Genomic DNA, 18,080 nt, shown 5'->3' on the forward strand with positions numbered 1-18,080 from the left:
AGTTGTCCAGGCTGGCCTCAAACTTGGGATCCTCCTGCCTCAGTCTCCCCAGTAGCTGGGATCACAGGTGTGGCCCACCTGTATCACTTAGTTTCAGTGGAACTTATCTTCAAATAAATAACAATATTTACAATATTTACTGTTGCCTGTGTATAAAAAAAGTGACCCAGGTTCTCTCTAATTCATAATTCAGTTAATTTTCACAATATATGAGGTAATATTTTTGCTCTAGCTTGTAAAAAGAACAGTGAGTTAAAAATGACTTGACCAAAGGCACCCTGCTAACCGGTAGCAATGTTGAAATCTGTCCATCTGGCTCTAGAGCGCCACCTGGAGAGCGTGTTAGCGCACAGCTCAGGCCCCGCCCCGAATCCCCATGCAATCTGGGCCCCCTTAAGTCAAATGCTCCTTCAGGTTGCTCCTGGTTGCTGTGCAGAAGCCTCGGGGTGAGAACACTACAATGTCCTCGCTGCCTGCTGCCTCGGGATGTTGATCATCCATGAATTCTTTTAGAAGTGTTCATTCAAATTAATTAAATCACATTCTATAGAAATGTTTTCAATATTCGGCCTTCGCATTTCAAAAACATAGCTTAAGTTCAATTAAAATGAATTCTTGTCTTCCGCTTTAGATCCTCAAGACACTTTAAATGAATTATAAATGAAAGAAGAATTGCCTTATTTGAGCCAAAAGATAGAGTAATTATGTGATAATTCGCTTTCTTACCTACATGCTTAACATTATTTGATTCACACTAGCGCTTCCATATTTTATGTCCGTTTTTGGGAACACTTTAGTTCCCAGTTCATATACTAATTTATATGATCAGATTTTAGTATTTACCCCCTTTTCCTATATTTTAGTGTCTTTGGAAAAACAAAATCACGTTTTCCTTCACAGCATATTCTGTACAGATGACAAGCCTATCAATAGTCTCTAAATATATTTTTTGATTGTGTTCAATTTTCCTTGGACATTATTTATCAGCAAACATCATATATTGGACAGTTTAAAATAAGATAAATATTGAGTTAGAATGATGTGATAAGAAATATGAAAATATAAATTAAGAACAGAACCCACAGAAAATAAGGGCAAACAATCCAAAAATACAAAATTATATGTTTAAGAGGTTCTTTCTCAATCGTGTACATTACAGAACCCAAGGTGCTTCCATGTCTTCAAGAGCTGTCATGGAAGCTGTAGAACATTCTACACTGAATATTTTTTTCATAAGATTCCATGATAAATTTCAGTTCATTTTAAAGTGAGACACTTTGATATATAGTCTCAAAATACAAGTAAAGTATGTGACCCTGAATAGAACTGAATGAAATAGTGACAATAAAGCGTGTCAGTTTCACTGATGTTTAGGGTTTTGTCTGGTTGAGGATCCAGCAGGAATATCCTCATGATTGTTTGGCTTTTAAAGTATCTGGGGGCTGGGAGCCAGGATCAGGGAGAGAAACTCAGAATACAAGAAGGATGTGCATTGGAATGTTCAAGGAGGAAAAGAAAAAGGAAAGATAAAATACGTGAAGGCAGCAAGTCCTAATTAAAACCACTTTTCTATCTTTACAAAGGTCCAGGATGCTCACAGATGAAAGCCAGGCTGCTTGTTTTATTAGTTGCCTAACCAATCAATACCATCCTGGAAGCAGCAACTGTATAAACACAAAGCCTCCAGCGAACGCTTTGTAGGGCCACCTGCACTCTGATCTAAAGTGAACCGGAGTGACATTTCAAACATTCTCACGAGAAGCTCTCTATTTTCTCAGGATCCAGCATTCCACATTGCCCGTAGGATTATTGGAATATCGTCAGCAGCATTTTCTTAGTTCAGGAGGTGCTGCTGAGTGTTTTTGAGTCATCCTAGGAAAACATACTCATCCTTGATTTTAGACAAAGCTCTGACATAATGCTGTTGAGATCTCAAAAAGAATTTTTAAGCATTTACATTCTGTTCCTGACAATTACCATATTACTATGGCCTGTGTTCCTGGTCCATATTATTTCTTTTTCTTTTTTTCAAATTAGAGTAGTAACTCAAACTCAAGTTTTGATATGAAGTTTAGCTTCTTGTATAGTACAGGAGTTGGGCAAAGTGGTCACATCTTTGTATAAATCCCCCAAAATGTGCTTAAAATAATTAATTCATCGAACTTGTAAATAGAGTTTTTCTGTTTTGCAGTAAAACAAAGGTGCTATCTATTTGTTACTGCTAAATAGCTTAGGTTAATTGCAAATTTTCATTGCCATTGATTTATAATAAGTTTTAAGGCAAAAGTAACTACCAATTACAGAACACTTTATGCCAAGTATTTCAGTAACTTTTTATCCAATGACTTAAAGGGTGTTCACCAAAACACTGTGAAGTGAATGTTGTCACAATTTTATGAGGAAACTCCAAGTCAGAGTAGTTAAGGGACTTTTCCCAACAACCCACAGGTGTCTGAGCATGACCTTGAACCCAATTCTGACACCAAAACTTGATCTCAAAGGGTATCCCCCCAATCATTTCTATTCCCAGTAGCTACATGCCAACACTTGAGTTGATTATCTCATCACTGAATTTTGACCTTTTTTGTGTGAGATGAATTATGTGGTAATGTCTCTCTGTAGTACTAAAGAAATTCCATGGCCATTAATGAAAATGAAATTCACAAGTGAATTATATGGTGATAATTCATAAATTTGTTTTCATCCCCATACATAGACCTTCATGAGGTTGCTAGGATTTTCTTAAGTATTAAATAAAATAAATTATCTCAATTATTTGAAAATGCTTTTTACATATAATTTTAATATTTTTAATTATAAATTGACATGTATGTTAGTGGAGTGGTTGTGCATTAAAAAAACAGAGGGTATTTATTTGCTCTTACTAAGTAGATATTAATTCATTGATTACCGATTCATCAAGAATAAGTTACTTAATTTTTTGACTTAAGCATAAGCATCAGAAATACAGTGGCAAACTATCAATTCAGAGGGCTTTCACGGACTTCAAACTCTGGAGGAGGACACATACGTGAAAGCAACCAATTATAGAAGTAATTGGTTAATTATTGTTTGATAAATTCCAGGAAGTGAAAGTGCAGAATGCTCAATAACATCAAATCCCACCCCTGGCCTGGGGCAGAGGTGGGATCTGGAAAACTTCTCAGAGGAAGTGGTATTAAGTTGAAATATAAGAAATAAGAGAAGGTTAGGTGGCAAAGGGAGAGGATAAGAGAAGATAAAAGAAGTTTTACCCTATTTAATTCTGTTCACAAACATTTATCGTTACCATCACCGAAGGAATGGACTTTGTGGGAGGTTTTATAAGCTTATAAAGTTTGGGGTAGGAGCTTAAGAAAAAGAGTAGAAAAATATCTACTTTTACAAAGTGTTAGAGAAACAAGTCCTCATGGACACATTGCACAATTTAAGTTTCATTATCTTTATGGTAAGTGACCTCCAGGTGATCGCTCTCATTTTATAGATAAGGAAACTTCAGGAAATAAAGGATGAAATTAGTACTGAGTGCAGGTCTTTCTGCTTCCAGAATCAATGTTGCTAGCAACTCTCTTACACTTTGTCAACATAGCTCATTCCAGAAATTACATGAAAAGCCTAGGCCTGGCAGTGGTCATATTTTACTTTTATGTTCACTTTGAGACAGTTCAAAACATTTGGAATAAAATATGGTGCTATTATAATGCATTAATAAAAACCATAATAGAAAAATCAGCAACTTTATAAAAGTACAGAATTTTTGTACTAAAATACAAAATTTCCATAAGATTTAATGAGAAACCAAAAAAAGAATGGAGATCCCAGGAAACTCTGGAGAAAGGCATCCTGCCAAATGTACATGACCCAAGGCATCTGGGTTCTGCAGATTCAGGAAATTGAGAAACACTCTTCCAACCTTAACAACTCCCAAGTAATTCTCCTCCTCTTCATCTTGGGAAGCTGGTGAAAAACAAAAGCAAGAGAGGTTATGGACCATGAGTTAAAAGATTTCCCATTCTCGGTCCATTCTAAAAAAGACCAAACAGGAACCACCTTGTGTTCCGTATGTATGGGTATGGTTACGGCACACCCGTCCTGAGAGGGATTTCAGGGAACTCCCCAAGACCTCAGCATAGTGTGCTTTTTGCTTCATTTGTCCATTCCCAGCTCTTCTTAAATATTGGACCATGACTGAAATTCCCTTTTGCTAGTGGCACGTATTTTTAATCCACTAATTGACAGAAAGGCTTAAAGTATAAGTGCTGGAAAACTAGCTCGTGAAACATTCTAGCTGAAACTCAATTACCCTTACCTGAGGTAGTCAGTCCGCCCTTTCAGGATCAATTAAGAACAACAGTGCCAGGGAAGGGACAAGAGGGGACTCTGGGAGGACAGGAACACAAAAGATGAGACATAAACAGATCTTGTGTTCCATGAGTCCCAAAGGGTGCCAGAGTTTCCACCTTTACTCACACATGTGTGAGACACAGACAAGAGGCCGGTAGAGATATTCTGGGCAATCATAACAATGGATATGTGCTGTGGGTGTTATGGGCCAGGCTATCTGGGCAATGACCAAACAGACTCTCTTTTACCCTGAGACTCCATGTCGTGTAGGAAATGCTTCTCCTGTGGGAACACCTGCCTCTGTACCCACCAACAGTTGCTTAGCATGTTTGACAACACAAAATGACAACTCTGATATAATGTAAAATTTTTCTCTTTTTGGTTCCTATTTTTCCCGGACAATGTGCCCAGTCAGAGAATGATTGTCTAGATGTCAGTACCCATTCTTTTACTGGTACCCGACTAAGGTCATATTAACCCACTTCTCCTTCTGCTTATGATTTTAGATCTCATGATGTTAGTTTGTAGTTTTGAATCATAGCAACAACCACTTATGATCAATGTACTGACATGCTTTACTTATGGTATAAATACCCCTGAAAACTTACACTCAGGACTGTCCTCCCTGTAGCCATTTTTGGGGCATTGTGTGAGTCAGCCAGCACGCTAATAAAGACACTCAAATTTGGACTTCTCAGTGATGGTAACTCTGTTCTTAAGGTGCACCCCAAAACATGGTTGGAGTGCTTTTGAGTCTCACGAACATAGCTAGCTACTTCCATCAGTTATGGATTCCCTCCTTGCCCCTCTCCCCACTTTTATTTTTTTTAAATAGTCAATCACATTTATTTATCCTCAGAGAATATAATCAAAATCAAACCGTCTTCAGATTCACATCGGTCAACAAATTCAAGGTAGGATAAATAAAAATGAACCCACATTTAGACACATGCTGGCAAATTTGCAGAACACCAAGGAAAACTGGTAGATAAAATGACAGCAGCAACAACAAAACACAAAACACCACACCAGAAAGAAAAGGAAAATCACCCATGAAGCATTCACAGTCAGAACAAAGAATGGTTCATCCATAGCTGTTCTGGAAGTCAGGAGACAGTGGAAGAGGGCCAAGATCTGGGAGAAAAAGACTGCCAACCTGGATCTTCAGCAAAAATGTCTTTGAACAGAAACAAGACATTTTCAATTAAATAAAAACTGAGCGTTTACTACCAAGTAGACTCTCATTTTCAGAAAAGTCCTAAAAGATGCTTTGGGAAGAGGAGAGATTCAGTTTAGAATGCAAAAAGGAACACTGAGAAATCATACTTCATACTGTTTGATAAAATGGTAATGATGGTTTTTATGTCACGTGCATATTTGTGACATACAATTAAAAGCCTGATTTCCCAAACTTTTCAGTCCCACGTGGACTCGCAGTGGATTCATCTGATCCTCCTCCTCCTGCCTCGTTCCTCTCTGCAGCCTGGGTCTCATAAGCATCCTTGTGTACGCCCTCCTCTCTGTTGCCTTCCCCAACCTCTTTCCCTTTCACGGCAAAGTCAGTAGATAGTTGAAACCCTACTCATCACCTTCCCCCACCTCCACCTCTGACGCTCAATTGCAGGAGAAAAATCAAACCATGGAGCTGATTAGTCCTGGTTTTAAATGGATGACCTGGAAAGGGACTTCACCACTGCCTGGTCCCACCACATCCCATCCCTGTCCCCATCTTAGCTGTCCCCTGATCATTTCTCTTCACCTCCTGCCTAACCTCACTCCTGCTACCGATGCTGCTTTTTATTCAACTGGGAAAATCAAAGCCTTTTAAAGAAAACATTTCACACATTTCTGTCATCCAAAATCACCTTCTCCCTTATTACCACGGAGAGCGATCTACCCTCCTTCCCTAGCTCACCCTTTGCTCTTGGCTGGATTTCATTCTCTCCTACCTTCACAAAGACATGACTCCAAACCGTTTTATTTTCTTTCCCTTACATCCTCGTCTTCCCATTTCTAACTGAATCATCCTGGTTATACAGAGACATCTTATTCCTCCCACTAAAACAAACAAACAAACAAAAAGCAACAAAAATTAACCTGGGTTCCATTTCCCCAACCCACTACCACCTTATATTTTTGTTTCAATGCATGAAGTCTTTAAAAGAACCTACCACATTTTTGTCTCCAGTTCTCGTCCACACATCTTGATTTAAAACAGAAATAATGCACGTGTTGCAAGGTTATATCTTAATGATTTTTCACAAATTGGATATACTCATGAAAATAGTTATCAGATTATGACATTTCCAGCACATCGGAGATCTCCTCCATGTCTCCCTGCAGAAACAACTCCTTCACCCGCCTGACTTTTAACATCATAGGTTGGTTGTGTTTTGATTATTTACATAAATGAAGCCATAGAGAACATACTCTTTTGTACCTATATTCTTTTGCACATTTTGTTATTGTTTTGTTTTTTACAGATTAATTTTTATTGAAGGCTTTTATACTTTACAAATGTTTTATGTAAGTGCACTTTCATCTTGTTATCTAAAGTTAGAAATATTTTTATCGTTCCAGTTCCAAAATAAAAAAGAAAAATCCAGTCCCTTTGATTCCCATATCTGATCTGTTTTCTTTTTTGGTTCTGGTTAACTCTTTTTAATTTTTATTTTAATTTTTATTTATACAGACTACATTTTGATTCATTTTACGTGAATGGGGTACAACTTTTCGTTTCTATGGTTGTGCACGACATAGATTCATACCGTTCTTTAGATTACATAGAGAAAAATGAAAGGGAGGAGGGGGCGGGGGTAAGAAGGATGGTAGAATGAGACAGACATCATTATCCTATGTACATGTCTTAGAGTTTTAAAATAATATATCTATTCTCTTTGCCTGCATTTTAGTCTTTCTCATTCCACTCTCCACCAGTTTTATTATGAAGTCATAAATAGCATTATATTGTTGAATTCACTCATCCAATACAATCCTACATGGGTTACTTGAGCTTATTTTTTTATCTACATGTATCCGCCATTGTGGGAAATTTGGATTTTTATATGCAATTATGTACTCAACAGCTCCACTTGGATGTTTTATATAATCAACACGACAGCTACAAAACTGAGTTGCTTATTTTACCCCTCAACACCTTATCCACCTGGGCCTTTTTCTTCTCATTTGATAGCAACTTCTTTCTTCCTGGTCCTCAAAGTGAAATACTGGGATGATCTTTGAATTGCATCTTTCTCTCACAGCCCTCCTAACCTGTGAGTGAATTCATTCACTTTTATTCAAAGCTTGACCTACTGTGTTGGAGACAAAAGGATCCAGGGCTGGGGGGACCAGCATGGCCTCTTTCTTATCACTTTCTTTCTGCTCTTGACTGCATCCCCAGAATTGTTCTCAAAACATCTGGGTGAACTTTAATTTTAGCATAGATTTATATGTTTTTCAAAAAATAAATGTGTGTACCATTCCCCCTCCCCCACAAAAATAGATAAATGGGAAGTATCTCCATGTTATTGTATGCAGTAATAGTTTATCTTCATTGAAGGAGAGATTTCCATTTTATTGATACACCCAATTTATTTATCAATTCTATCATCAATAAACATAATTACCCCTTGCAGATTTTGACCATTGGGCTTTTATGAAGATTCTTGTATGTATTTTATGCATATAAATATGCTTTGGTCATGGATACATAACTAGAAATGAAATTGCAGAATTGCTAGGTCATCACACATACTCAACTTTAATACATAATGCCCAAGTATTTTATAAGTTGCTGTTTTCATTTGCATTTCTACCTCTAAGTATAATACTCCAAATATTATTCCATACTCCCTAGCATAGTTTTGTAGAAATTTTTTTCTACTTGAACCTTCTTAGTGTTTTATTTTTTTCTTTCTTTTCTTTGCTCCATTTCTCTCTCTCTCTCTCTCTCTCTCTCTCTCTCTCTCTCTCTCTCTGTCTGTGTGTGTGTGTGTGTGTGGTGGTGCTGGGGTCAAACTCAGCCCCTTGCCCATGCCAGGCAAGCTGCAAGTCTTCTACCTCTGAGCTACACCCCAGCTCAGGGTTTTACTTTGATTTCACTATTCACATGCTTACTAATATGCACTGTTACCAACAGTCTGTTCAAATCTTTTGCCCCTCATTTTGTTATATTATCTTTATGTTGTTAATTTGTATATTCTGGATAAATGTTCATGTCTCATTTAAGTATTAAAATTATTCCATTCTGAGGATTATCTCTTTTGTAGTCGTAATGGTGATTTGATGAACAAATTTTGATTTTCATGGAGAGTACTTATCCATTTTTCTCAATAGATGCTTTTATTCTTATTTATGCTCTGCTTAAATAAACTTTTCCTATCCAATGAAGATTTTCTCTGGGATGTCTTTTATGTTTACAAACCACTTAGATTTGATTTTCGTATGATCTGAAAGAGGAGTCAGCACTCTTCTTTCCATAAAAGTAAACTGTTATTTTTCTCAAAGTACTGCAGCAACAACTTTCTCATAATTTAAATAATGTCAGCTTGTGGGTTCTGTTTCTGGGATCAGTTTTATTTGAATCATTACTTTAAGTTCAATGTTAAATGTGAGTGGAAAATATACCTCAACAAAATCCTATGATAGTCATACCAGTAAACACACACTTTTTTCTTAGGAGATATACTTTGTATATACAATCCCAGAGCGAAAATGAAAGATAAAACATAACATGTACACACTAACACAAAGAAAGAAGACTAGCTAGGAAGTATAGGACTCAACAGTTCTGGCATTTGGTTACTTTTTCTTTCCTTCACATTGTCCATTTTGCAAATACCTAGCTGTCTTAATGAAACTTTGTAATAGTTCTTTATTTCTGAAAGTGTAACTCTTCCTTGCTCTTTATCTTCAAGCTTGTCCTGACTTTGGGGGCTTTTCTAGCTTTAAAACATATTCTAGAACCCACTCATTAGTTTTCATGCATGTGCCATCTTAGAGAAATCTAACTGAGATTCTTGAAAATATACTGCCTGCACTTGGAAAGAAGGTGTGTTTCTGCAGTTACTGTCTATATAGGCCAGTGCTGTCAACTGGTTGATCTTGACCAAATCTACAATTGCTTGTTCCATCAGTTGCTGTCAGGTACTATTAAATGTCATCATAGCTTATCTATTTTAAGACCATGCTATTGTGCATATGCAAATTTAAAATTTTATAATTTTGCTAGTTTCTATTATTATAAAGTATTCCTTTGAATCTCCAGATATATACTTTGCCTAAAATATTTTTCTGATACTTTATCGCTTTTTATAAAATGTTTGGTTAGTGTGTATATGATATATATTTTATATTTTCACTTCCCTTGTTTATATGATTTTAAATCAAGGTGTCATTAATTTTTTTTTTTTTTTTTTTACTAATATGACAACCACAGACTTTTATTGAGGACTCTTCTCTCACATTGAACATAATCTTGATGTATTTGTATTTTAATCTACTATCTTATATTTGGTTCTTATTTTCTTTCTTCTCTCATTTAAGATAAATCATGTTTTAAAAAGTTACTTCATGCAAGAACAGTAGAAAACTTTAACTCTGCTTAATTCCTTTCTCCCTTTTAAAATGCTACTTCATAAAATTTAATCACCTAAATATTTTATCAGGGGCCATTGCTTTTATAGTTTGCAATCATCAATGTGTATTCAGATTTCCTCCAGTATCTGTCCTTTCTCATGGTTTTCATGCCTTCCTGCATATAATTTCTTGTCTTTCTGTGACAATTTTTTTCAAACTGGAAAATTCCCTTTAGTTTTTCTTTTGTTGCAGGGTCACTGGTGATAACCTCTCTCAGTTTATTTCATCTGAAAATATCTTTAGTTTTATTTTGGAATGTTGGTGAGATATAAATCCTATGTTAGCAATTATTTGCATACAGGCTTTTGATGATATTGTAACCTTGTCTTCCAGTTTTGATTTATTTAATCAATGTAGGACTTTTCAAATATCAAAATATATATATATATATTTTGCATCCTTTGGGTCAATGGTGTTTTTCTAATAATTTGTAAATTTCATGTAAATATTTAAATTTATTAACTTTTTTTAAGCTTCTATACCAATCATCTATTGATGCTTAATAATCTACCCCAAATCCAAGTGAATTAAAACAAGAAATCCTAATTCTAATCATTCTGACATTTGGACTGGGACTCGTTAGAAGAGCTTGTTTCCGTAGGTGTAATAGTGTGTGCCCAATGGGGCTGAGAGTTCCACTTCTCAAAAACTCATCCTATGGCTGGCATTTTGGTGCTTGCTGGAAGTTTAGTCAGCACTAGTGACAAGGAAATCTGTGTGGGAGACCAAGGTGGGCATGGGGTTACCCTGGTTCTAACAGTTAGTACTCCAATATCAGACAAAAGCTTAGGACGTTTTGTGACCTGGCCTCCTATAAATCCCATAAAGTCCTTTTTTCTGAAGTCACACACCACCCATGTTCAAAGGAGAGGGTAAGGACTACACTTCTGAATGGAATGAATTCTGAAATTATATTGGAGGAAGTTCATGTGAGATGGTCTTCTTGGAGCCATTTGGAGAAAAAGCAGTCAACCACTGTCATGAGCCATGAGTAAGAGGGGAATCAAGTTTGGTTCCAACAAGTGGATTTTACTCATGCAAAGCACACTCAACTTAACATTCCTAATGATAGCAAGTCACAAATACATTGAAGATTCACTCCCTTGTTCTCCTAGGGTCCAATCCCCATGGACTTACTCAATGCAACATCTCGTAGCCAAGATGTCCGTCAGCAAGACTGAGGGGATTCTTCTCAGCCATAACTTCTCTCAGCTCCTCGGATGTCTTTGGCTGTCCTCGGGTGTCCAATGAGCTGGAGGCCGGATGGCAGTCATCACCGTGGGAGAGGTGGTCAGTCATCTGGCCTTGTTGACAATGGTCGATCAGCAATCAGTAATGGAGTGGATAGCAGCCAGGGCAGTCAAGAGACAGAGCGACGTGGAGTCCTCGCCTCGTGGTGCTGCTGACAGTTTGCTCCCAAAGTCCAGGGGTTTAAGTAGTGATTTTCACCCAGTCACACTCTGGTCTTCATTGATAAAGACCAGAACACGACTAGACTAGGAGCCGCCACTCAAACCACAGATAAAGGTTCATATCGGCATTGTTCAGGAGAGTCATCCTGCCGCACAGCAAGTTTGTCACCAGGCGCCTTTATTTTTGTTTTACAAGTTCAGGCAAATATTAAATACAGATTATTATTACTGCATAACACACAACTATAGCAATTCCTATTATTTCCTTGTCTCATTACATCCCTTCAACCCTCTTATTATCTTTTCAATTTAGGTAGGGTCTGTGGTGATTTCCCTCTATTTTAAAATTCCATATATCAATCATCTGTATTGTGTAGCTATGCCTTCATTATTTTCTTTTTTTTTTTATCTACATCTTCGTAGAGGTGATTAAGTTCACTAGTTTTTTCAAAGAAAGAACTTGATTTATCTGATGATATTTCTTACTATTCTTTCTGCTGCATATGACACAGAAGAAATAATATCTACTGACCTCTCTGCAACTCACTAATGCTTTTGCTCTGCAGAACAGCTTCCTGGCCATACTTCACAGATGCCAGATGTGTTCCCACTGAGGGACAGAAACTGAGGGACAGCAGCTGAGGGACAACAAGGTTCTCACATCTATTTTGTGTGTTGTCATCAAGATACCAGTATAAATTCTTTTTTTTTTTTTTTTCTGTTTTTAAATTGTATGTTCTATTTAGTTATACATGACAGCAGAATGCATTTTGATTCATTATACACAAATGGAGTACAACTTTTCATTTCTATGGTTTACACGATAATACAAATCTTTGTTCAAATGTCACCTTTTCAAAGAAATCTGCCCTTCGGTCCATGATTTTTCAAACCCACTTTCTGTGTTCCACCTTTCATTTTTCTCATGACTTGTCATCTATCATGTTATATAATTTGCTTGATAATTATGTTTATGGCTTCTTTTATGATGATTCTATGCTCCAGCCTAAACTCTTTGAGTAAGGGAAATTGCATATTAGTCACCCATGCACCCCAGGTCCCAGCCTCAAAGAAACATCTCCATAACTGCTTACTGAATAGATGAATCAATTCTCCATGTAAATTCTTGGAGCTAATATTCTGACAGTTTCATGCATTGTGAGCATCTTCTTCATCAAGGAAGATCATGAAGCTGCTAGGTTGGGGATGTGAAATACGTCCAGATGTAACTATGTAATGAGAGTCTGCACTGACTTCATCTACTAATCAGGGCTAAATTTCCTTCTCCTCTGCACTTTGACAGCATAGTCTAAATTGCTTAGTATATCAGTAATTTTTTTTTTCCCAGTCTTTCTACTATGTATTTGTATCAGTTGGGGTTTGGTGAAGAAAGCAGAAGAGAGTAGAGGCTTAATTAGTGTTTCAAAAGGCTTTCAGTGCACAGCACTGAAGTGGATGGTTTTTAAGAGCATCCCAAAGCCCTCTGAGTAGTTCCCATGAACCATCTCAGGCATCCAGATCCATGTCCGTGATTCCCAAGCAGTTCGTTTGGAAACTACATTGAAACTCACATCAGCCATTTTTCTACAACTACCTCTAAAGAATGACTTCTTCCTCTCCTTTCACATCTAATGTGAGTGTTTCTCATTAGAAGCTTCCAGCTTAGAACCAACTGGAGAAGGAGATGTTGGAAATGTGGTCCCTGACTTTTAGGCAGAAGAGAACTTAACAAGGAGAGCTGGAGATAACCATCTGATGACAGAGAACAAGTGGATGATTTTTTCTTATGTCTGCATACAAAATTATTTAAGAAAATGTATCTTTAAGTCAAAACAAATCGTAATAGTCAAGTCATATTGATTTATTGCAGAGATAATGTGTGCACTAATTGGGTTGCAATTGAAGAAATACCTAAAAGTATTTCACAAAAATATTGTAAAATTATTTCCTAGTAATAGACTAGATTTTTGTGTCTATGAATAATAAACTGACCTGTTTGAAGAACATTCCAAATGATTTATAATCAGGCTAGGAGATTTAATAAACCCATGAAATTTTTGTTGAGGATACTAGCTGTGAATAATAACAAATATCTAATAATGAATTTATGAATTCTTGGTAATTTAATCAAGAATTTAAATGATAATGAATTTATCTATTATTCCTACAGACATAGGGAAATAGTTTGAGAATCTGACTTCCCTTGAAGCAGAATTAGTTACTTCTATTAAAGTATGGCCCATTATTTCAGGAAGTAGTCTTGCAATAATTGGTCATTTTCTCTCCTGCACTGGTTTGAGTCAAATTTAAAGGTGTAGAAGACAAATTATTTCCCATTAAAAAAAAAAAGACACCTAAATTATAGAGTTTTTTATTGAAATCTAAAATTTACTTCTAGTTTTCCCATTCCATGTAAAAGGTCAATGACCGTTCTGTTTAACACAAACTATATGCCTCTGGTGATTCAATAGCCTATGAAGGCAAGAATATTATCTCTTTGGAAAAGACTATATGGCCAGGACCGAGAATAATGTCTGATGAGAAGCTGAAGTTAATTTTTATTGGATGCATGTCTTATATTCATTCATCCTATTTTATTGTAAGTCCGTTTGTAAATGAATGTGCCTTCTGTGGAGTTTCTCTGCATTTACAGATGCAAATTTATAGACATATATATATGTATATATACACACATATATACATACATAAAACATAATCACTGAAATTATATATATACATATATATAACATGTTTTTTCTTTATGTAATAGTTTCTATCTTTTCCATTGCCAAAGAATTTCAACTTACTTATTAAATTTGTTAAAAGTTGGGAAATATTAAAATTGAAAAATTTTAAATTTATACGAAGGAAACTACTTATATGTCTCAATCCTGGCTGTAGTTCAAATTTGGTAATATTCAAACTACCAAAAATGTCCTCTGCAATTTCCATAAGAAGTGCTGTTAGGTATTTTCTCTGTTATAATTAATTTCTTGGGGATTGCTGGTCCAAAAATGACAATTGTTTCATGCAAGAGAGGTGACATTTTATTTCCTGTTTATACTGTGTAATACACTCACTGCTGAAAACACGAGAACTATTTCTTGCTGCCAGGAAAAAGAAGGATGCCAATTATTTCATTGCCATTTGCAGAGCAGATAATGTCGCTGGGTTTAAGGTCTTAAAGTGAGAGCAGCTTAGGGAAGAGGAGAGATGTTGAGTCTGTCTAACAGAATAGCATTCTTGGCCATGTCGCTTTCTTTTTCTTTTTTTTTTTTTTTTTCCTATTGAAGATGATAATCTATTGCTTCTTAATCACACTTCTTGGTGAAGTGTGTTAACTAACATATTTCAGTGTTACTTTTGCTTAATGCTCCATGAGGTAGACTTTAAAATAGCAGTGAGTACTTTTAATCTACTCTCTGTCTTTCTAATATACAATATTGGACGCGGTATCACTACCGGCAATTACCAAAAATGCTTCTAGCTGCCCAGTTCTAAAGCTATGAATGTCATTTCTGCTACTTTGCCAGAAAAAATGACCCTGATTCAGAACATTCTGGTGTTTTCAGGACATTGCTAAGCTGGGAGAATTTCCAAAGTATGTTTTATTGAGGTAAATTTATATGCATTCTTTTCAACGATTTTATTATAGAGTTCTGAGTTTTGACAAATGCACATAGTTATGAACTATTATTAAAATAAAAAGTGAGGGAAAGCTCCATTGCATTGAAAAATTCCTTGTGCTCTTTGGAGTCAATTTTTTATCCAATTGGCAGCTCCTGGCAACCATTGATCTGTTGTTTTTGTTACTGTGTGTGTTTGTGTTTGGTTGTATGTTCTTACAGTTTTGCCTCTTAGATAATATCATAGAAATGCAAACATACTGTCTGCAGCATATTGAGTCTTGCTTCTTTCACTTAGCATAATACATTGGCTATTCATCATGTTATTGGGGTATTTGAAGTTTGTTCTACTTAGAGTTTAAATGAAAAAAATCAACCATCTCTTCTTCATATTCTTTTTGGAAGTAGGGAGTATATAAATACTTTCAAATCCTTGAGCATAGTATCTGTGTCACTAGAAATTCACAAGGAGAACAAAAATTTAGGAAAAACAATACAACTAATTAAGCAAATTAAATTTGAGAATTCTAAATGTATGTATTCTGTATTTTTTCAGATTGAAATAATGCTTTGCAAGTTTAGACTAGGGAAAACATAATCTATAAAAAGCATCTGAGCTTTCCAGGAATTGATGTATTCCCTGCATACCTTCAGGAAAAGTTGAGGTTAGGTGATTGAAAATTATGCATCTATTAGAGTCATTATTGCTCTAATAAATGTCAAAGTTATTGATCATCATTCATCACAAAATGTGACCTTAATTTCTTTTTTTGATCTATATCCTCTGCTTCTCAGAGAGTACAACATTAGTTGCATGAAAATATTCTAGTGAACACAAGTTTTACCATACCTTTTCACAGTACAGTTTCAATTATAATATCATACATGTATCGTTTTTCCAATCAGGATTTATTTTGACCAGTTTCATCAAGTATATGATATGAAGCGTATTTCATTGCTTCTGTTATGTGACTCACATACATTAATCAGATTTTGTTCCACGTTATATTTGAACTGAATGGATGCATTCTCTTACATTTTAATAGAGTTTTATAATTTTCATGCTTTCTGAGTTGCGGATTAATTATAGGATTATAAAGGTTTTTTTTTTTTTTTTCTTCTCTCCTCAGAAGCAAGGTCTTACCATTTAATTGAAGAGCTCAAAGAGAGCAAGTAGAGAAAGATAGGATATTTTAAAAGGAAATCTATATAAAAGAATTTTCCCACCATCATGAGATAGACAGAAAAACAAAAACCCCCTGAGGGATTCCATCCCATCATAGTATCCAACCATTTTGCAAGAGCATCTTTTCCTTTTTGTTCCCTTGCTGACACCCCTTGTGTATTTTATTTGTATGCAAGTGAATGGCAGTTTATTGTGTCCCAGAGGACAGGGTATTAATGATCATTTGCTTCCTGCTGTGGGGCCTGTCATAATTTTGTAGTCAGAAGAGTGACAGTAGTAACGGCCAATCAGTATGCTAATACTGCCTGAGAGTGGGTAGTTAGTCCATTTTAACCAAGGTTTCTCTGCCAAATCCTTAGGTAATTTTCATTAAAAAATGCGATTTTTGATAGCATTGCAAATTGCTAGCTGGAACCAGTTGAAGAAACCATATATTTCTTTTGTGTGGCAGTTAGACTTCTATCTCAGCAGGTGTCTCCCAGGGAAAAAAAGAAAGACTTCTAATCTGAAAGCCCATTTTGGTCAGCAAGAATCAATCATGAAAACATTCAGCAATTTGTTATATCAATATCTTAACATGGAGAACTGTAAGCAGCAGATGAAAACTAAATCTAGTCTCTGACAAGTAAATAGAAGGCAAGGTATTTAAAAATGATAGTTGAAAGCCAAATGTGAAAAACCCTGCAGATTCATACAATGTGATGTCATTCATTTCTCTTTACCGTTCTATTTATTTCTTGAATTTTCATGTCATTTTTAAAGGAAAAGATAGTCCTAAAAACAATATCTTTCAATGCTAGTATATAAATATTCAAATATATTATTAGCCATTTTATTTCATGCAGCCTATAGGGTGTATACTCCTGACTAGGAAAGAAAAGAGAATTTTCTGAAAATGCTTTCCAAGTGTTTTCACAGCACGTGAACACATGATTACAGAGGGGATTAGTGGATTAAGGTATCGACAGTTGGTGGCCTTAAGGCTATAGATAAAAAGAACTCCACTTTCTCTCCATAAAATCACATTTTATTTTTACCTACGTATAAACAATACCAGAGATGTAAACTATAAACATAATTATTTTGAAAACACTATTGTGACTTAAATATGTTCATCACAGAAAACAAAACAATAATAAAAAAACCCAACAATTTCACATATGTATCTATGTGAAATACAAAATAATATCGTTTAACATCACAAATATGTTTGAGAAGGTCTGATTAACCCCCGAGGTCTGACAAAGAGTTCTTTTGAATATATTAAGGCTTGAACTTAGTTCGTTCAAAACATAAACTTGTTAGACTGTGGAGATGATCAATACTATTAGAAGACAAATATTCAATATATTTTAATAAAAATTAAGTAGATACTGCATCAAGTGAAATTTTACTTTTTGGAAGTCAGATAAAAACATTGTTTGCCACCTGCTGTTCTTTCCATACATGCAAATCTTTTTACACTACAGAACAACCTAGCTGCCTCCCACAATCCCATAAACGTTTTACTGTTTTATGAGATGTTAGTAATAAATGTGATTGATGATTATTTTTACAAGTGCCTATTAGAAATACTCTATTTTGTGATTAAATACATAAGGTTAACTCAATTCCTCGTCAGGAGATTGCAAGTTAAGTTCTGACATGAATACCAAAATACTTGTTTAATCTACTATTAACATTTACTTGTGTATTTCCTTTAGGTAGTATTTGTTCTCATTTACAGAGATTTTGCATTTTAATCAATTGCAAACATATCTAAAAATGCTGTTAGTGTGGCTTGGGGCAGAAAAATAGCTTGAAGCTGCACACACATGTATAGTTACAGGGTGAATAGCTATAATTATATTGGAGTGCATCCAAGAAATTAGC

The sequence above is a fragment of the Sciurus vulgaris genome (assembly GCF_902686455.1).
Source record: "Sciurus vulgaris genome assembly, chromosome: 10".
Lineage (NCBI taxonomy): Eukaryota > Metazoa > Chordata > Mammalia > Rodentia > Sciuridae > Sciurus > Sciurus vulgaris.